The 23,643-nt window shown below is 34.1% G+C and overlaps 1 protein-coding gene across 6 annotated transcripts in view; it reads left to right on the top strand.

Annotated features, from left to right (window-relative positions):
• The first annotated feature begins 12,077 nt into the window (after positions 1-12,077).
• The window catches only part of LOC128219835 (Na(+)/H(+) exchanger beta-like), a 134,882-nt gene continuing 123,316 nt past the window's right edge, over positions 12,078-23,643 (top strand). For 2 of the 6 annotated variants that reach the window (XM_052927927.1, XM_052927926.1), the window contains exon 1: positions 16,915-17,163. The gene's annotated coding sequence lies outside the window, so the exon portion shown is untranslated. Of the gene's footprint in view, positions 12,289-16,356; positions 16,376-16,914; positions 17,229-23,643 lie in introns of those variants that run through there. The other 4 variants (XM_052927915.1, XM_052927925.1, XM_052927918.1 and 1 more) reach the window with 4 other exon arrangements.

The raw sequence follows: 23,643 nt of genomic DNA, 5'->3' as shown, positions 1-23,643 counted from the left end.
AGACGTATGGCGTGCTCACTAGAATATTGGTGCTGCCATTCTATGTCGTTAGAATTAAAAGCATTAGACGATGAAACAGATTTAATTCGGTAATGGAAATGCATTTTAAAGAAAATACTCACATCATCAATATTCATATATGAATATGGTAAACCAATCGATGAAATAATGAATAAGTAACAGATTAGATCTAATATTCGTTACGATCTGAGATCAATATTGTATTGGTGAACCTCAGTGTTGCCGGCGAATGACGCAGATTGGCTCGTATGGTATTTGGTCTCTGAAAAAAGAGTGGCAATGGTTGGGTATAGGGAGATAATACCTTTGTTTAAGAAACGATTTTGAAAGCATCCCAGTTCATGTCAGCTATGTACAACTGTTTGCAAATGCAACCATGGACCTAACAATGGTTGGTAACTGGATTGTCTGATATACTGGTGATGCAATAGACACAGGGCGAAAAAACACGTCGAGACGGATACAGATATTGGTGCTCGGAGTCTGTTTATATGTCATTTTCAGCCTAATTGAGGGTTTACATCAATTTACCTACTGGCATCTGTTTGACTTTAATGTTAATAATTTATCGATGATTCTAGGTAATTTATTTTTTTTATAATTTTCGACACGTCCGTTAACTTTATTTTGCCTGTTCTTAGACCAAAATTACACTTCTTTATTTCAAGGTGTTTGCAGTTTTAAATTAGTTAAATCCAATGTCCAAATATCCTGTACATTGCAATCAGGTGTAAGTGGATTACGCGATTAACGGGACGAGAAAACACGCCTAAACATATATAAAAAGGAGACAGCTTTCTTTACATTCACTTTATTGAAAAGATTCTTTTTATTTTCATTCGCTCTTTGCACGAGTAGGATATTTTATATGACGGCCCCTGGGACCAGAATAAAGCCATTTATATCCTTGTCGGATTGTTTGAAGTTATAATGCAGTTTAATTGTCGTATGTCTGTGGTAAGAAGATAATCCTCTATTCCTGTGATGCAAATATGAATAGGCTGAGACAGGGCTTTGTAAAACTGACCAAATGGTTCCAGACAGTTGAGACATTTTTATTTGCATTTCACTTTTTGTCCGACGGAGTAGATCATGGAATGCAAACGTATTCCAAGTTGCGCAAGGAGTGGTTTTACCGCCTTCTTACATTTAAATACACTAAGAACATTTTGCTATCCATCCCTCAAAATTGATCCGTTTCACATCATATGGAGCATGAACGTGTGTCATGCTAACTGGAATATAGATCGTGCCTTTAGTATATCGTCGGAATTTGCATGCATCAAACGAAGAACAAATTTCAATTCCGTACTACAAAGACATCACAAGGAAAATACTCTGACGGTTTGTATTTCAATAAAAAAGATGGTAAAAAATAATGGAAAACATAAATGATTTACGGATCAGAACTAGAATTGGTTTTCGATTTGAGATCAAACATCGTTTCTGCACACAATCTCACGGCATACTAATAGGTTGTATTTTCGCGTGATGCCGTTTTATGACGCTGTTTCGGCACGGATTGTATGGTTTGTGAGTGAGTCCCTTTAAATGTCATTGAAGGTATTCTATTTAGCTTTAACGCAACGAACCGTTTCCAACTGAGAGAGAAAACTTTTTGTATCTGGTTTATTTTTCTATTTTAATAGACATCTTTTTGCAAAGTTTCATCTTTAGCTGAACGAGACAAGACTGATAATGAATGGATTAATATCCCGAAGGTCCCTGATGATTGTTTTCCGCTGTGATTGACATTTATGTCATATTTACAATTTCATCACAATAGATATTGGACAGGGTGATTATATTGTTAGACTTTATAGAAGTAGGGTCTTGTTTTTTTTACCTAATTTATTAATGATAGTTCTTTTGTCACATGGGAATTTCAGGCTGAAATGACATTTTTGGATTGGTCTTTTCTGCAGAAAATCCATTTGGTTTGATAAATAGTCCACTTTGGTTAAGTGTTAAGACTGCTGAAAACCAAAGTAAAAATAAAACACGCGACGCTGCCATTTGAATGTTTTTGTATGGCTTTTACGAATAACGGTAGGGAAAATTCGTCCTTGAACAGGATTATGTTAACTCTTCACGAAATATCATTTTGATTCGAGACGTTAGCTCGAGGTTTAATTAAGTTTCAATGTCTTTAGTCTTGGAATCGTGCAAGTTGTTTTTATTGATTCTGTGTATTTGCGGTTTCAACTGTCCTAGAGTAAAGTGAATTTTATTTAAGCTTCTGTGTGATCATATAACTTCACATAAACTCCAGTCTTCGTTGGAAATGTTCGTAATCATGTTTCCAATTTCAATTCATTAAATTCTCAAAATTTACGGATCAAACCTTTTTATTCTTTAAAAAAATGCAATTAAAAACAAATATATGTCACCGTTGGTGGCGTTGAAACACATTAAACATATTACAGAAACATTTTAGTTTTGATTCAGTTAAAAAATACATATCTAAAACGTTCTTTTATACAAAAGAAAACATCCATAGCTTCATTTTTAAAACTTAAAGATACTTTCCTCGTATTACAATAAGTCATTGATTAAGTGACTGTGGATTTCATATGAGAGGAGTTCACGGTACAAATGGGTTTTATTTTAAAACGACGCTTAGGCCCTTCCAAATCGGTTCTATGTTAAGCTCCCGCGGACGGATAGGGTTTCTCGATAAAACAAAAACACATTTGATATGATCAACGATCCTGCCGCAAAAATAATAATATGCTTTTCCTTAGACTTGAGAACACACGTGTAAACATCATGCTTCAAACTTTAGTATTCTTGGCATTTGCCGTCAGAAAATGATGCATTCAGTGGAATCCCATCATCAACACACTTCAATACAAGTTTAATTTGAATTCAAATTGCTATTGTAATCTATCTTCCGATCGGATGGATTTATAAGGCTCTGGTGTCTATATTCTACATAGTTTTTTCGGGGGTCCGTTCAGGATAACTAGGATAACGGTTGAAATTTAACATAGAAACGATTTTGTATGGCCTTATGCTAATAGTTTTAGCATAATGATTAAGATCATTCAGCTTGTGTTTAGGAATATAACAAACACAGCTTTTAAAAAGTATTCGCAACGTTTAGCTCAACAGTAAAGTGAGAACAAGTGCTGAATTACGCTAAATGGAGAAAACATGACCATTTTTCATCAAGATGCAGCTGAATGGATTACTGAATTAGCTTCCTTGATATATACAGTGCCTCTGCATTATCACTATCAAGAATGCACGTCAAAACCATCACAGCCCCGGAGAAAAACAGGAATCGATGATTGCAAAAGGAACTAAGCAACAGTAAGGTAGGGTGGCTATTAGAATTTAAAAATAAGACTTTTTGTTATCAATTTAACCAAAACAATATTGAAACACATTCAAAAGAAATTTGCAATACATTAAGATTAGTTTTAACTTCACCAAATATTTGTAAGAAATAGTTCTTCTCAAGCCAGGGTGGAAACAATCAAACAATATTATTTATCTCCATTCACTTATAGTTTCCACTCGTTTACCCGTATGCATGACAGAAATCATACTCACTGAGTCGTTAAAATAAATCTTGATCTAATCTAATTTTAACAAGATGTCTTGTATATGCATTTTAAACCAGAATCGAAGTTTGCAAAAGGAAATAAGCAACAGTTAGGTAGGGTGGCTATTAGAAATTAGAAAATAAGATTTTTTTGATTTTTTAACCAAAATTACTTTTCCATTGAAATACATTAAAAATGCAATCTTTTAAGGTCAGTTTTAACTCAAAGCTTACCAAATATAAGTTAAGAATAGAATTCTCAAGAGTGAAAATGATCAAAAGATATAATTTTACTCCAATCACCATTAGTTTTCACTCGTTCACCCATATGAATGAAAGAAAGCATATTCACTATTAGTTATACTTTTTGTGCGTCGTTATAATAAATCTTGAGATTAAATTCAACAAGATATCTTTAATATCTATCCCGATTATATGCATGCTAACTTTATGAACATAGTTATGAATTTACATTTCTATCATATTTTCAATGTCCTTAACAATTTATTTCAGGATTTCACTGAAATAAAAACAGAGTTTTGGGTGCTTAAGAGGGTTTTTTTTAAATATATTGGCAACAATGTAAAAAGTTGGAAAATACCAAAGTCCCAATAGCGCTTCTGGCTGAAATATTCTGTATTGTATGAGCTTCGTTCGCGGTTCAAATCCTGTTTAATGCAGAAAAAAAACTGGTTTGATAAATGTTTAATTTGGTTCCATTTTAAGACTACTGGCGACCAATATATTTGCACTTAAGTTCCACTGTCATTCAGGATTAGGACAAAAATAAATAAAAGCACAGAAAAAAATGTTCTTTACGTGTTATTTTAAGCAGATGGTGGCCTTGTGAACACACATCGGCATTTCTCGAATTAATAAAGATAACATTAGTGCAACGCAGACGGTTAATATTTTGCAAACACAGTTTCACATTTTAACCGAATCGTGTATAGCGTAGAAGGCAGTATCAGTCAGAGAGAATATATAATGATCAACATTGTTTAATTGCATATAAGTACATCTTTTCTTCCAATATCTCTTATGACCGGCGTTCAATCAGCTATTATAGTGCTTCTTCCGTGTTCACCGATGATGTTTGACTTCGACTGATTTGTGTAAAGTATCTAATTATTTTCTGACCGACCCGTTAATAAAGCAACTATGCATTTTTCACTCTTATCGGTCATTTTTGTTATCGACAATCATTTTGGATACCCTATTGATTTTAGTAAGTATTAGATACTAACTTTATACTGAACCCTATTATCACTAACATATTCGAACTTTTCCACTAACAACATCTCGATGAGCATGCAAAAAGATTGCATAATTTATTAATTGTATTTGCCTTGAATGCTTTAGATAAGTGACAGAAGAGTAATAGAGAACAGGTATTTCAGATGTTCACTGATAACTACAACATACCCAGGAAAGGAAAGCAATTATGATAAGCCAATTGTACGCTTATGATTGTCATAAGCTCGTATCATTATATTTACTGACGCTGATGTTGTGTGATAAATGGGAGTGCATGTGCCTATAACATATTAAAAGTTCTTTGATATTTTACGTTGCCAACTCTGCATAGAGTTTAATGTACGCGTCGTTTAATTGTGTCACGAGGCATATATAATTTCAAACTGTGTGGTTGAATCTACATGTATATTGCATACCAATAGTTAATATTGGACATCTGTGCGCAGTTTAGGTAATCATTTTTTCTAAGATAAGCATTCACAATTTTCAATATAGATTTATCCAACAAATCTTGTCAATCGTACCTTAATAAAATGTCATCAAAAGAACCTTAAGCTTGGTTTAGGTCGCTTCTTATATTTATATCATATAGTCCATTGACAATTTTAAATAGGATCACGTTGCAGAATTATTTGCCTAATATTTGTTACTTAGGTTCGATGCTGGTGATGCTGACAACTATTAATTTACCGTGTGAGCCTTGCATATGCTTTATAAGATTTGAACGAGTAACGGTGTAATTTTATCACATTCGTGCTCACATCGTTTAAACAAGTATCGTTATACGACTATACCCCCATCAAAGCTAATGACAAAGTGTCTTCTTACGGTTGTAAGCGGCTCGTGCATGAGATTTTCGAGAAATCCCACTAGCCGATACTATGTATTTAGAAAGGCCATGATAATAATATAATGTTTATCTTTCGGAAAAAAATATATTAATAAATCTGCTTTATTTATTTATTAATGCATTCATTTGCTCACTAGTATATGCAATACACTTATCGTCGTATAAGTCAGATACAGTTACTCGTTTTTTTTCTTCCAAAGTGTCCTCTTACAGACGTAAGAAACCGGTTCACTAGGACGAACACCAAATTTATACTCGGCCTCGCATCGGACACAATTGGTGTTCGTCCTAACGAAACGGCTTCTTACGTCTGTAAGAGGACACTTTTGAAGAAAAACTCGTACTATATATATTACATATATCTCAGCAACATAAAGAGGATAATTGTTTGTTTCAGTGCAAGATCGTGATATGTTTCACCAAGTGAGCACCAAAAGATATATATCAGGAGATGGGCCAATCTCCTCAAGATCTGATTCGTTTCCTCTGCGTTTGACATTTCTATCATCTTTTCAATTTCAATTTTGAAGGAGTTTAACGGGAAAAAAGAGCTCTTTTGATGACGGTTTGATTTCATTTACATGAAAAAGCCTTAATTACGTTCCTGATAACGTTTGGAAAGTTCAAGTCTAAATTGCTATAATGAGGCCAGGGTAAAAACAGCCCGTTTCTGTTTTGTTCACTCTATCGAAAATCTATTGGTCTTATATGTGAATTATTTCGTTCGATTTAAAAGCAGCTGGCAACCAATATTCATTGGTGTTACATTAACAGCTCGTATTCAAAGCACAAATGATTGCTGTGATTTATGATTTCAATGGTTCATATGCGGAAAGCAAAAAGAAAGTTGCTCTCAGATAATGACAACACGACACACGAGGGATGCTTACAATATCCATTAGTATTATCATGCTGACACGATGACCATAGCTTCATGAAGATAACATTATCCCTTTATCAGCGCTGTTTATAGCTGATGCCTGGAAAATTTGTAAAATTGACGTCATATGGTTTTCTGGCCTTTTGTTTTCAGATTATATTTTCCTTAAAACTATTCAGTTTTATTTTAGCATAATTGTTATCAATGGTTAATTGACGATAGTTTGTTTTTGTTTGAGGCCTTTAAACACGTGTCGCTTCATACAAAACCTGATACAATACGACAGTTGTTACAAATACTCACTTCTATTCTATTCATCTATATGAGTAGTTTAGAATTGTTCAAAATCTGCTGTAACATCATTTCAGTTTTGGACCGTTAAGTTATTATTTTTGATGATGTCGCTTTACCAAATCACTAAATCGACATATATAAGCATAGGCGCAAACCGCTGAAACTTTTATGAAACCAGTTAAAAGCTTTATACATTAATAAAACCGGTCGCCGATTCAATGGGCGAAAGCATAAGAGCAAACGTTAAGAATATGTTGATTGATACGATTGTAGTAAAAAAGTGTGTTTTTATGTTATGTTTTTTTTTTGTTTTCTTCTGTTGTTTTGTTTTCTTTAATAGTTTTTCGATTGTCTCTATTTCGCTTTGGTAAGTAGACATCGTGAGAACTCCTATAATTTCAGCAGAAATCATACCCATTTAGGACTTAAGGGTTAATATAGATTTCCTTCTAAAGTGAGTATTTGTTGTTGGTATTGGTTGTTTTTTGTTGTTGTTTTTTGGCTACTGTTAATTTTTCCTTAATCGATCGATTTATATAGTTATATAATGTTTAATAATATAAACGACAATATGTTGTTTTTTTCAAGACACAAACACACAAAGTTTTGATACTTATTGAATGTTCAAATGTTAATTATCTTAAATGTACTCCGATTTGATATCCATAACCTTTGTTGTGCAATATGTATATTTCCATATATATATAATTATTTAACCAATAAACGGGCCCTTGGAAATGGTTCCAAAAAGAAAAAGAATATGTTGAGTATACCATTCCATACTTGCGATTGCGGAAGACCGCATTATAAAATGTGTTATTCTAAATGCTTGTATGTGTTGTTGTTGTTTTTTGTATAGATATCTCGATTCTAGAATAAATAAAGTATCGTTGGTGAGCCTTTAACTGCCCAAGAGTAATTTGGATTTATTTTAATTCTGACAAAATAAATGCACTTAGACATGTGGCTGAAGTTCTGGAACACATCTGTGAAGTATGTTAAGAATTTGCCGGACGGGTAATTAGGAGATGTAGTTTGAAGAAATGTTTGTCGACGTTTGGCGTTGCTTTTCAAAATCAATAATCTGCCAGAATAATATAGGTTCGGTCTTAAAATATTGCCCAAATTATTCTGTAGATAAATAGAAACGATTTTCTTTAAACAAGAAGAAGAAGAGCTTTCGTAGGACAGCCCGCTCGATTATACGTCGTTTTGTCTTAGACAAGAAACATAATTGATTATAATTTTGATAATTTGTTTAACAGTTTTTGAAATGTTTGAATTGTGATGATATTAATGAAAGTCTAAGAGTCTAGAAGCATTCGCAATATTGGTTGATAAGGTGTAACCAGTAAGACTTGTTATTAGTGTCAAAAGAAAATTATTTAAAGTATACATTTGGCCTCAAATCAGAGTAAAATGCATATTTGATGTTATGTGTGCCTATCAGTGGTAGGTACAATTGAATGAACTAAACGGGATTCAGATAATAGTCAGACAGGGCTTTTGACTTTATATGTATAAGATACATTCTTTAATGGAGATTGAATATCCAAAGTCACCATAATACTTAAATCAAACTTTCTAAGTCAATCAAGAATCATACTTTGTATTTAGGATAATATTGAGTTGTGAAACATTATTTTCTGATGGTCATAAACAACTATGTGAAGTATCAAAAAAAATGACTGAGCGGTATAGGAGATATGCTTTTTTAAAAATAACTTGCCCTAAAACTATAACCGAACACATTTTGCCTTTAGTCAAGCGAGGGCCAACTTGGAAAATTCTCATATGGTCATCTAGCAAATGATGGCCCTGCGTAACTGTGTAAAGTCTGAAACTAATCTGATTACTGGTATTGAAGATATGACTAACTAGGCCAACTAAAACTTTGATTGGACGCCAACGCATACGCAGAAAAAGACACCGAAGCCGGGATGACTAGTAAAAGCCTCCATGGTCTTCGAAATGTCGAGCTACTACTGAAACTATTAAAGGTTCCGCTAGGTCCCGCTGAACGATCGCCATCACTCGTATTTTAATTTGGAATATTTAAGGGTAAGAACACCACAGGCGGTTGATTTCTGGTTTCGGAAGAAGCAGTGGTAAAACGGGGTACATGCGACGTGTGTACGCGTCAAGCTTGCCGAATATGGCCGTATAGGCTGCATTCAGTTGTGCCAGTTCGTTTGACACACGCGTGGTACGCCGTTCCGCCGGTGGCTAAACGGCTCGGTATTCGTTTGCAAAACCTACGATAATCCGGGTTTCAGGTATTATATTCTAATGTTTGCGGGGATTGATAATTGCCTGGAAATTGTCAAATTGATCTTATTTGGTTCTTGAAATACCCTTTTTTTAAATTTACGTTGATTGTATTGTGTGTTTAGGAAATAGTTATGTTAAATTTGGCCTTACTAAACTTTTATCTCTCCAAATTCATTTTGCCGAGCATTAAAATGTCGAAATTGTTTATTAAACCAAAAGAAGATAATGACTTTGGACCGAATGGATCTATACTAGCTAGCGCACATATACGAGCCTCTGAATAACCCAGTTAATAAAACCAAGTAATAGATTTGTTAGTGTTTGAACCGAATGGCTCTATACTGGCTAGCGCACATATACGAGCCTCTGAATAACCCAGTTAATAAAACCAAGTAATAGATTTGTTAGTGTTTGAACCGAATGGCTCTATACTGGCTAGCGCACATATACGAGCCTCTGAATAACCCAGTTAATAAAACCAAGTAATAGATTTGTTAGTGTTTGAACCGAATGGCTCTATACTGGCTAGCGCACATATACGAGCCTCTGAATAACCCAGTTAATAAAATCAAGTAATAGATTTGTTAGTGTTTGAACCGAATGGCTCTATACTGGCTAGCGCACATATACGAGCCTCTGAATAACCCAGTTAATAAAACCAAGTAATAGATTTGTTAGTGTTTGAACCGAATGGCTCTATACTAGCTAGCGCACATATGCCAACATCTGAATAACCCAGTTAATAAAACCAAGTAATAGATTTGTTAGTGTTTGAACCGAATGGCTTTATACTAGCTAGCGCACATATGCCAGCATCTGAATAACCCAGTTAATAAAACCAAGTAATGGCTTAATAAAAAATTGGAGGATGTTTGTGTGAATATATATATATATATATATATATCTAGATCCTGTAAATTTGGTTGAATAAAAATAATAAAAATAATAAGAAGCGTTATGACAAAAAAATTGTGTCTCCCTTTCAGTCGAAGGGGATACATAGCTAGACCTAAGCTAAAATTATAGATCATGGTCCGAAGTGTCCCTCCGAGGGGTCTGGTTCGTATTGGCAGTAGTTCGAAATATCTTGAGTTGAAGTTCCGGTTCTTTATCTCCTCCCATTCATATTCGTTCTTTTCTGTGACATTTACCGTATAAGGTATTGGCGAAATCATCTATCCTTGTTTATCTGAACTTGTCAATTGACTTTTGTAAACGTTGACTTGTAGGTCTGCAAGCGTTCATTTTACGATTGGGAATGTCTGCAATAGTTCAATTACACAAATACATGATTGACTTACTAAATTACTTCATCAAGTTCTAAAACGCTCGATGTCTATTGTGAATTCTTAAATGACAAAAACGGTAGAACTGAGTCATAGAAAATACAAATGGCATGTCGACATTGACAAATGTAGGAGATATTTAGTACAAAAAGAATCAGATTGTGGAAATTAACAAGTCTGGACATTTGGCTACGAAAAGCTGACATATAAAATAGACAGGGAATGCAAAGTTCCTTTGATATAATTATATGCATAGTATTTAACTATTTATATCATTGTTAAAACTCTTAACAGATATTGCCGCATATAATATTTGGACGGCAATAATAACAATTAGCCTTATCGGCACATGTGGTTTTAGTGGTGGTTCGTTATATTGTTTGTAACAAATAGGTGACACAGAATATATAAATATCAAAGATATTGTTTTGAATAATAATTGTCACTGGTCATATCACACTTAAGGAAGTACATTTGTATGTAATAATCATTATGGTATTTACGATGATACAATGTTTATATATAATTGAAAGGTTTTGTTTGGTGACATTTGAAAATTTCGAATGCTTGGTGGTAAAAGATCGATCAAGTAGCGTTCGTTGTTTTTTCTGAAATGTAACCTTTTAATAGAAAACGATTTCAGTTTTTTTAGTAAATAAAGTAGTACACATGAAATCCAACACTCCCACACTATTTTCATGGAAGCTAAGCCGATTTCTACTGGTATTATATCCACAACAATCCCGACCATCGGTTTGTACAGACCAAGATAAACCGTGTCACACATGTGTATTACGGCATCAGGCGGTGTTGGAAGATTGTGAGATTGGTAATCGGATCAATAACAGGTTTCATCCATCATTCTTTATTTCAATTAAATGCTTTATTTCCTTTTTAATGCAAATCTTTGTGATTTATTCATATCGCGTTTCTGGTAAACAATTAGTTTTCTTACTTCACTTAATCCATGCAAATTCATGAGACATAAAATTAGCTGCGATAAGCTTGTTAAACTAGCGTACCATCTGTTTATTTCCCCGTGTGATATTAAAAGTACATGGTCTCATTTTCCAACATGAGTGAATTCTAAATTGCAAGGCTTACTCCATCATGCGCACAATGAAACATGCTCTCGACTCTGTCACCGGTGTTTGGATCCGCTTTGACAAATCAAATTGTCTACGGTCGATTTTTTATTGCATCACATGTGAAGCATCTTATATACTATTACCTCCGAGTGCGAGGTCCAGGACTTTCGGAAATGAACAGCATTACAATAGAAAACGCATAGAATTGATTTTCTGCATAAAGAAATATAAGCGAGATTTTTGCGCCTTTTTAACTATGGCCAAAAATATAGAGGCGTTTTTAGCTGTTCACAAATCATAATGCTTTTTTGTGTTTTCAAGTAAAATGAAATAAACATAATTATGCATTAAAATACAATAGCATCATCATCCTATATTGTGCCCATTTAACGGGCGATTTATTAACTGCTTAACCTCTTATGAACGATATTAGTATCCCTTTAGACGCTTGTATTTCAATAATCCATTTATTTGGTAAAGTATGTACATTGTAAATGAGTTGAATGATTTGAACGAGTTACGGAAGGTAAATGGGTAACATGTACTTTAGTCGCTGATAATGACAATACGACACACAAGAGAAGCTAGCAATAACAATTCTCGTATTGTGAGGCTATGGTGACCAAGTGGTATATATTATAAATACTGAAACAGAAATCGTGACACAAGAGTGATTGCAAATGAATAGTATAACATATTGAAAGTGCTTTTACCTGATACCTTGTGGATTATATATGAAGTTTGTAATCTTTTAAATGTTCAGTGTGGCGAAGCATATATAACCTTAAACCGTGAGTTTCTATATTTTATTTCACTTTTCAATCCTGGACGTTTGTGTAAAATTTAATAAATCACTCCATCAAGGACAAGCATTCGCAACAGTTTTATCGTTTTATCCAACAAACATTGCCAACAATTTCGATAGTCTCGAACCGGGGGGCATCATCTTCAAATACAATATTTAGTGTTTAAGTTAAATAAAATATTTTCTATCACATAACTAGGCAATGCATGACATCTGCTTATTTTAAGAAACAAGAATGTTATGATAAATATTTTTCTAGTTGAATGTTCAGACAGCCGACAACTATAACTTCATATAACATCACATTGTTCGGGGCACACATGAGCCTCGTTTGCAAGTGTCGTAACGGTGTTCGTTTATGTCACTCATGATCACAAAGTGATGTTATCGCTCGTTGATATGAGATATCATAGGCAGTGTGTGTATATCACGTGAAAAATTGCGTCATAAATGCTACGTCGGAAGGCAATATTTCGCTGTGAATGAAGACAACTTCACCACTTCATCACCATTCTAAATGAAACATAGAGCAGTCTACGTCGCTTACGGAGCCTCGCATTCGGTTTTTAACCATTGTTTGATTGAGAGTTTAGTTTCTTAAAACAAACCTTTTCATAATACGGCCGTCTGACGGAGCACAGGCAAACTATTATATTGGAAACCGGTCTGGTAAAAGATCGAAGGCGGGGCTCCGTAAGCGGCGTAGACTGTGCTATGTTTTATTTAAAATGGTTAAGAAATAGTGAAGTTATCTTTGTTTTAATTCTAAATTCGAAGTAAAATGTTGCCTTTCGAGTTAGCAATTATGACGAAATTTACCACGTGGTATACACACACTGACACACAAAAGGCTGTAAATGTGTGACTGTTTGGTATAGTGTAAACCAGTTAATACATGAACAAAGTTTGAATTGCCGTGTAATATCATAGCATAGCTGTTTACTTTACAAGTGATCATTAAGACGACTGGTATTTGAAACAAGGTCTTTTATTCTAATTTTGATTTTACTTTTGTAAAAATAAAAAGATTTAGTTGTATAATGATTATCTTCCGCCTTGTTAGTTTCTATTACATTTACAAACTGATTAATATTGCACACATCTACCAAAAGTGAAATGAACGGGTTTTAATTTGCTTAATATTTAAGTTCCCGTCTATGCTAACAATACTTATAAGGAAGTACTGGTAAAACACTTCCTCTTTGTTTTGTTATTTTATTATGGTCCATAAATGTGTTAAAAGAGTTTTAACGTTGTCTAAATATTAAGACAGCTAACAACCAATAATTAGAGGATACTTGTTGATTTCAGTAAATTATCGTCATCTCTTTATGTAGCTAAATATTAAACAGGGTTTTTGTTTAAACTTTTTCACAGTATTAGAGTTAAACTTGAACAACGTCAATTGACAGTCATGTTTACATTACTATAACTTAGTCGGGACATAAATTTAAATACAAATAATTCTCATTTCAATTTTATAATTTAACACATACATGTAGAAATCACCATCAGCTGGACATCGGCGTTATTATAATCAGAACTTTAATGTGGAACTATTTTAAAGTCAACAAAGATTGAATGAAATAACCGCGAAAATATTTTCCTCGAGCAATTTCATTAGCGCGACAGAACAGCAAATCAAAATATCCAACAATGAAAACCAATGTTTATATTTCCTGCAAAACCGGAAGATCCAAAGAGAAACTTGATTTGTAAACCGGAAGAAACAAAGTGAAAGTAGGTGTCGTTAGAGTATATTTAATGATTTTATGTTTAATATATGCCTTTTTTGTTATTTAATTCACAAATGTAATTGAATAACATATTTTAACTAGTGTCGCACCCACGAGTGAAAATACAGTTTTTCTATGATCACGAGTAAAATAGAATACGATCTAACTGAAATAAACACATTTTCGCTTTCATTTATGCTTCGGAGCTTTATTGGTATTTCAATTTTAAAGTACCTGCTTTTTGAAAAGAGTGTTTGCTATGCGGCTACCTGTGGGAAGCCTCTCACGCAAAGTATGATCGCTGATGACGTAGCTGTCTTTTCTATTCCCGGCTGGTGGAGAAATAGTTATCCAAGAGTATTTTATAGCTTATTATTTACTCGTGTTTTAGTGCAAACATTTTATGAGCATTCATCAATAAGTGTTTTTCATATAATAATAGTAAAAACAGCACAAATATTCTTTTAAATTGAACAGGGCATGAATACATGACAAAATAACACTTTTCACCATTTACTAAACACAAATTGGAAACGCCGAATGTGTAAGGAAAACAAATGTGAATTCATATTAGATTTAAAACAATTTTCAAAGTTTAAGAGTTTAATTCATGATACAAAAGCAATCAATCACCACTTAGTGTCAGAGATCAGTCTCGTCCAGACCACGCTTGGTTGTTGTCAGATTCATAGGCGTAAGGTGAAAAATTACATGACTGTAATTTTTGTGTGAACTTTCCGGGAAAGTCGTATTATAAAGTCAGACAGTTTACAAGTCCTTTGATAGATTGTATAACATCGAGTTTAAGTTCGAGCAGTTGTAAAATATATTTATTTACACATTTGCAACCTATTTATATCAAATTATAATTTTGCAACATTTACTGGATCAAAAGTGATGTGTTTGGTTTTGATAAAGGAGTTTTTAAAAGAAGTTCTTGAAGTTGATATTTTCACTCCATAGTTAAAGTAAAATTTATATTTTCACTGTTGTAATTACACTGATAAAACTACATATTTCATCTAAAAGCATGAATGAAAAATTGTTAATGCATTAAATGCTAATATTCAAAGACAACATTATGTCTGCCAGCGGGTTAATATGTGTTACGCAATTATCAATCGACCGAAAGCGGGGCGAGGATCCAAGTCCTCGAATCGTCTCAGAATTCTGGTCTGTCTGAAAGTTGGGAGTAGGGGTATCTATCATTTGCTTAATGTCATTGTATTGCAAGGGTTCAATCGAAATAGTGAGAGCCCGTCAAGTGGTTTTTAAAACCTATTTGAATTATGATTTAGATTCTAGATTATTTCCAAAGTTCAGAACAGTGTTCAACCCAGATATCCAACATGTGTGGTGACAATGAGACTGAAAATGAAAATAGTTTAACAAACTAGACGTTTATAGTCCAGAGTTTGAAGGTGCCCTGTGAAATCATAACGTTATGAGCTTGAAATTTCATCGTACCATTGGTGATCATGTTAAATGTTTATAATTGGTGACCCCATGTAATTCTGTTATCATTTGAAAGGTTATTGTATTCATATACATATATTAAGATTAAATGTCCGTAAAAACATAATTAATACAATTATTGCAGTTTCAACTTTTGATCTTTAAATCGACTGAAATTTGGCGGGAAAATGGCCTATTTCTCAACCTTGCAATGCCAACAAAGATTAGACAAGAATATGTTACCAAAATAATATGGCGTCAGCCGGCATCCATGGTTATATCATTGTTCATCGGAATATCTAAATGAATTTCATTGTCTCATTTCTGGAACCTGGCAATTCAATGATTCGGTATACGCTGTACTTAGAAGTCGGCCTTCTTGTAACAAACGACAAATTAATATTAAGTCTAAGGGGTTGCAGTCTCAATGTCCAGAAACCATGGATTTTGCAAGCCGACGGTGGTTATACGGCTGTTTTTTTTTAATTACTTGTGATGCAATTATTAATCGACCGGAAGCAGGGAAAAGGCTGGAAACAGATCCAGACAGTCATGACAGAGCTTTATATACATTTTATTTTCTGCATGACAGAATGTGTCTAACCCCATGAACTGCCAACAAATACGTAGATTACTGCCATTATCGCATAGCATCCAACGAAGATCACAAACCTTGTCATGATGAGGCGGTAATATTGCAGAAATCAAGAATTCGCACATGAAAAGATTATTGGATAAATGACATACGAGACAGCGTATTGGGTATCGATCTAATAATTGATATATTTTCTGCTTCTGGACATTCTCTGAGAAGCTTGTTCTCACGACCATTGGAAATATTATTGGCCCGGTTGGCATTTTCCTGGACAGAAGTGTAACCAGGTGAGTGATTGCTTTGAAATGAAATACGGATATCATACCAGTGCATACTGGCTTACATTCCATGTGAATATTATAACTTACGGGATCTGGTAGTGTACTGTTATATCCAGCAATACATACGGATATATAAACATTATGAAAAACGTGTGTAAGTAAACTTATGAAACAGAAACGTATTCTACCAGAAAATCTATACTTATTCTATTCCATTAAACTTGAAAACACGAAAACCGAGTATTGTAGAAATAATGTTATGATTTGGTTAAGTTCTTGTGACTCATTCTCCCGATTTATTTCCATAAATATTTTGAAATGTTTAAGAATTTATTAAGTTTCAGTCCACAGAACCTCGTCAATTACGCTTGTTTACAAAATAATGCTATTATGTAAGCCTATTAATGCCTGAATAAGCTGGTTCACTGCCTTCTTTAATGGGTGTCTGTAAGCGAGCGATTTCCGATAAATGTTATAATAGACTATGTACGTGCATTCATGTTAAATACCCAAATCCGTTCCTCAAAAACTGCATACGTTAAAATCTGGTTATGCACGGTTGTTTACCTTAAGCCAAATAAGATTGGTGTAATTTTGCGATTTCGTGTTAAAGATATCCTTTTTATTGTTCTATATTGATAACAAGAATATGAAATATTAATAGAGACGTGTTCACCGGGATTTAAATTCACAAAAAAAAGAAGAAACAGCTGTTTATATGAAATTACATAATCGCGTACGCAGAAGTTGATCAGGTACTAACCTTTAAAAGTCTGCAGTTGATCGTTACAAAAGTAAGTTGGTTTTTCGATAGAACAATGTGGAAGTAACAGGAATAAGATCACAACGGTGCCAACTCGTGTGTGTTTGTCAATTTGCACTTTATTGATATTGATAAACCCACCTGAATTCTCCAAAATTTCCAGCACATACCCTTATACATATAACATGTTTTCTGCAAACTGTGACTGGTATTCATAGCTTTAAAGTACTATAATAATGGCAAAATGTATACTATAAACTTATTTACATCCGTATTGTTTTTGATCGATGAAGAAAATATTGATTATTGATTTGTTCTTAATCGACCGATTGTTTATTTGAATTATTGTTTGATTCATGGATTTATTCATGGAATTATTCATTTATGGATTCATGGATTCATTCTTGGATTCATTCATGGATTCATGGATTAATGGATTCATTCATTTATTTATGGTTTGAACATGGTGTTTCCAGGAAATTACTCTTACATTGCTTTATACAAAATTTTCATGTATATGTATTCATAATCATTTTAAAGTTAGTCCATTTAGTCATTTGTCAGTTACCTATGCCATACATTATCAATTTATGTAGGACATATCCATCAATAAAAATACCTCTATACAACTATAGAATGCAATTGTTACAGTGGGTTTTAAAAACGAAGAAATTGAGTGATCATACGATTTCAATTAATATTCATATGAAAAACTACAGAAACAAGCTCAGAAGCCAAAAGTTTAAACGTAAACCCCGTTTAATGGCACAGGGAAAACACCAAAGACATAGATCACAAAAACAAAAATCCAAAAAAGAATTATTGAGCAAAAGCACAAAACTCCACAAACATCACAGTGCATATACATATTATATAAAAAACAGGTCTGTTTATCAAGGATTGCTTGGTACCGCTTTGAAACGGTCAGTAAAATGTAAATTTACTGGGGGGTTTAACCATTTTGTTAGTATAGAGTGATTTTTGTTCTTTGGAATCGGTAATTTGAAGCTAAAGGTTAGTAAATATTTTTTTATATGTTACAGTGCAAGTATATAAAACAACTTTATATTAATATGCATTAAATGTTCAGACTTAAGACCCAAATATATAAAAAAAATCTGAATAAACTGTTTTGTTAAATCCATAGTAATCTTACTTTTTCTTGTCTTTAAACAATGTTAAATAATGCTTTAAATCATGCCTTTGCTCAAATTGTATTTGCTTTCAGCATGTGTATATGTTTTACGCAATAAACTTAATTGAGTGTAAACGTGCAAAGTGATTAGTAACATGATCCCAGCGAATGCATTTTTGATCCACGGCAGTCCTTATTAATTCCGTTACAAAAGTCTCATTTATGACTCAATATAACAAGCCATGCCATTCCATTCATTAACGAATAAAGAGAAAGACAAATTTCAATGACATTTTTGTAATATCATATTCACGATAATAATATCTTTTGTAGCGTAATCGATACAGGATTTGTTTTATGTGTCTCAACTTTAATTCCATAACATCGGCATTCAAGTACACATACATACAGTTGTTCAATATATAATTGATAAACATTTATAACAGAGAGCCTATTTACGTAACAAAACAGGTAAATAAAAATATTCAGTGTAATGTCTGCCAGTGTAGGGGCCACTAGTCGTCTGTATTGGGACCCAGTGTCGTCTGTATAGTGGCCCGGTATCGTCTGTATGAGGCATCAGTGTCGTCTGTATGAGAGTATAGTGTTATCTGTAAGGGAACCAAAAATCGTCTATATAGGGTCCCAGAGTCGTCTGTATGGGGACACATTGTCGTCTGTATAGTTCCCAGTGTCGTCTGTATGAGGGCCCATTGTCATCTATACGAGAGTCCGGTGTCGTCTATATGGGGCCCAGTTTCGTCTGTTTATGATCCCAGTTTCGTCTGTTTATGGTCCCAATGTCGTATTTACGGGGTCGTCTGTATAGAACCCAGTGTCGTCTGTATAGGGTCCAAATGTCGTATTTATGGGGGCCCAGTGTTGTCTGTATAGAGGCCCAGTGTCTTTTTGTATGAGGACCCAGTGTCGCCTGTATAGGGACCCAGTGTCTTCTGTCTAGAGGCTGAGTGTCGCCTGTGTAGGGTCCTAGTGTTGACTGTATAGGGTCCCAGTGTCGTCTGTATGAGGGCCCAGATTTATCTGTACGAGAGTCCAGTTTCGTGTTTATTGGGACACAATGTCGTCTATATATGGTCCCAGTGTAGTCTGCATGGGGATAAAATGCCGTTTGTATACGATCCTAGTGTCGTCTGTATTGGGACACAATGTCGTCTTTATGGGGACTTAGTGTCGTCGGTATGGGGTCCCAGTGTTGTCTGTAAAGGGACACAATGTCGTCTTTTTTTTTTGGGGGGGGGGGGGCAAAGTGTGTTCTGTACAGGGTATCAATGCGTTTTATATTATATATTCTTGCTTCCACATTATAGAGAGATTATAATCAAGTTTGGTACATTTTAACAACATTTGATACACATTAATATCATTGGGGCTGCATATGTTTAACATAATATTGATATGCATCAAAAGGCCTAGCACAGACCTTTGAACTTTGCAATACATTGTTATATTATAGATTGGTGCATGCACTTTATTGACGCAAACTACGCCCGCGTTTTTCAACGGACTGGCACAAACGTTTGTAGACATTACCGCCATGAAATTTTATTAAGTGTGGTATATTTTCGGTGTGCCTGGCTTATGTATTGGTCTTTAAACTAAAACACTTCATTTTACTACTTAATAGCATATTATACGGATACACTTGAGCTTGCGAACTACTTTCTTAGATAAGGAGATTGCAATAAAACTTGACATAGGTATTGCGCAATAAGCAAATCTTTTTTGCCTTTTTAAAAATACGCACGATCAGACGAATGTCCTCACATCTACAGCTGTGTGCGTGATGATGAATACTTGCCTTATATCGAATATCGAGCTAGATTTTCGTCAAGCCCGACATTTCAGCTCGACATTGAAATTTTACAGTATATTACCGAATGTTGAGCTAGGATTCCGACCAGCTCGACAAAACATCGACATTAAAATTAGCTACATAATATCGAATATCGAGCTAGGATTCGTCATTCCTGCTCGACATTGTACTTTTACTATATAATTCCGAATGTCGATTGCTGATGGCTGAGCTAACTGCACATTCAGACTAAATAGTTTCGCACTGTCATGCTCAGTCATTTATGTATAATGTTTTAATATTTGTTGGGTTGATATTTGCCTTGGAATTGTAAAATTTATCTCATTTGGTTCTTGAATTATGCTTTCAAATTATACGTTGATTGTCTTTTGTGTTTATGTAACAGTTATGTTTCATTTGGTTTAAGTAAACTATTATCTCTCCAAATTCATTTTGCCTACCATAAAAAAAACGAAATAATTGCTTATTAAAGTAAAAACAGATAAAGACTTTGTAAGTGTTTGAACCGTACGGCTCTATACTTACACGCGCGCATATGCGAGCCTCTTCTCAACTAAGCTAATGAAACCATGTAATGGCTTGATATACGTTCGGCGGAGGTTTGTGTAGAAGATACATAATTTAAGATCCTGTAATCTCAAACCAAATCATTCAAACAAATGGTTGGGGGGTTTTTTCTATCTGTTAGTTAGGTTTTGAAATTGGAATCTAATCATAGAAGTTGATTTGTCCTTAATTCAAGTACTTGTGCTTAATTTATTTTTAATGGTACCTGCACGGCAATCTGTATTGAGCGTTCTGCAAAATTTAAGTTTCTAAATGACCCGGTGTGATTTTGTATTAATGTTGCATTCTACCTTTCTGTCTGCTCCGTCCAGTACTTGCGGCAGATGATAAGAACGAGGATTTTGAATGAAAGGTTAATCACAGAACATAAACACGTGCTGTTCACAAGCAAACGCTTACTCACTGACGGGTTTCTGGTTCTTATGGGCGTTCCTCACTTCCAATAGGCGCTGTGTGCCGTTACCTAGGTCATTTGATCTGATATCATGTGATGCTTCGGATGCTGCTTTATGTCTCTTAGAGGCTGTGCTTTTCTCGGGGAATATTCCCGGGGATGGGGATGTCACAGTTGGCTTCTAATCTACATCTGATTCATTCGTGGAGTCATGAGGGTAAAAATGACTACCATTCCTTGGTAGATTTTGGTTTGTTTGTTGTTGCGTCTTGTTAAGGCTCGAGGTCTGGAGCCCAAACTGAGTAAAATTCATCTCGGAGATTAAAAGGTTGGGACGTCAAAGATCATGCATAAAGGTTGTTCAACTTGTTGAGAATAGGCGTTTTTATAACGTATCTAATATTGATATATCAGATAAAACACAGAAAACAACTTCATATAACTCATACATCATAACAAAAGGGTCTACATTGGCATACAAAATAAGGAGAGATAACACAAATAACGCAATAAAGTGCCACTAGAGCTATAACTCTTGTCTGATGTACAATGTCACATCACTATCTACCTATGTTAAAAGTTTCAATCATTATCTTTAAGTTATTTTTTAACTAGTGCCAAGACAATGAGTTGCTTTATTAAAAACGAACTAGTGTTAACATCCTGCAATAAAGAACCCCAGTGTTACAATTATTGCAGGGTGCACAACCTCACACTACTATCAAAATATATTCAAACTTTCAAAACATTAAGGTAAGTAGTTTTTGCTCCGGACAAAATGTGTTGAAAAAAAATAAAAAGAGTAGTAATGACTTATACAGTTTGTCTTCCTTTCAGTCGAAGAGCTAAACTGGACCAAAACTAAAATTATACAACATGGCCCGAAGTGTCTGGTTCGTATTGTTCGTGGTTCGAAATATCTTGAGTTGAGTAGTTCCTTTTCGTTAGCTCCTCCAATTTATCTTCGTTATTTCTGTGACATTTACTAGATAAGGTATTGGCGAAATCGTTTTACCTTGTATTTCTGAACTTGTTTTTGACTTTTGTAAACGTGCACCGGTGGTTTTGCAAGCGTTCACTATACAATGGCGAGGGTCTGCTGTGCGATTGCAAGAGTTCATTGTCACAAATACATGATTCGACTATCTGAATTACATTATCAAATTGTAAAACCCTCGATGTTTCATTGATTGTATGCAAATTGGATATGGCAGATTTACATTATGAATACTATAATGACAAATGTTAAATTAATACGGTACAATTTTATTGAAGGGGATATCCGCCAGTTAATTCATGCTGTTTTATGACATAAAATTTTCTCATTTTAAATTGCAATTGCATTCGTCTAAATGGCAGGTGCCTTCGTGCAATTGCTTCGTGCCTTTTTGTTATTGATAAAAACATGTGTCTATGTATACAATTTTAAGATGCCTTCACTTTATTGCTTAGTGTTAACGTCTAAACGACAAATGACATGTGTCAAGTTCTTACATTTGAATAACTAAATAACTAAATTGTGTACAAAACTACAACTTAACTATAAATACTAAATAACTAATAGTATTTATATACTGTAATAAGACCATTGAAAGCTAAATAAATATTCATCAATAGCAGTATGCATTTGTCAATAAGCATATAGACGATAGACGAATGCATTTAGACGAACGCAACTAAACGAATGGAATTAGAAGGGAACCAGTAAATATTGGTATCCTGCGACAGCAATATTAAATAGGAATGGAAACCAAATGCTGGTACCCTTCTTATCCACGGGAGAGCACTCTTGCGAATTTTGCTTCGGTGGCAGTCAAAAATGTTCGTGCAGGAGCTGTCAAAAATATATCTAGAAGAGGTCATGTATAACATTATCTGAACTTAAAAAATAATTCTGCTTGATGCTATTTTCTGCTGATTATTTCTTTCCTGGATGTTTTATTCGGTGCTGAGTTAGACACATATCCAAATTCTAATATGCGTAATCTAATCTAAGAAAAAAGCATCTAGCAGTATTACAGTTTTAGGTCCAGATAATGTCAGACATTACCTCTTCTAGATATAATTTTGACAGCTCCTGCACGAAAACTTTTGATTGCTACCATTGCAAAAGTCGCGAGAGTGCTCTCCCGTGGATAAGAAAGGTACCAGCATCTGGTTTCCATTCCAATCTATCGTCTATATGCTTATTGGTAAATGCATACTGCTATGTTTGATTGATGTATAATTAAGTTAGCTTTTACTGGTCTTATTACATTATATAAATATTATTAGTAATACTATTAGAAGTTTAATTGTACTCTTGTATTTTAATTAGTACACAATAGTCAATTAAAAGTAAAAACTTGACATCTGTCATTTATCGTTGAGACGTAGACACTAAGCAATAACATGAAGGAAACCAAAAGTTGTACACATAGACACATGCGTAGTCCATTTCAAACACGAACGAAGCAATTGCATGAAGGCACTTACGATTTAAACGAATGCACTAGCAATTTAAAAAGAGAAATGTCATGATGCAGCATGTATTAACTGGCGGATAATCCCTTCCATACAATTTAGGCATAAAATGTACAGA

Source organism: Mya arenaria, chromosome 15, assembly GCF_026914265.1.
Source record: "Mya arenaria isolate MELC-2E11 chromosome 15, ASM2691426v1".
NCBI lineage: Eukaryota > Metazoa > Mollusca > Bivalvia > Myida > Myidae > Mya > Mya arenaria.
Note: the sequence above shows the minus strand (reverse complement) of the source record. Positions and strands in the feature narration are given on the sequence as shown.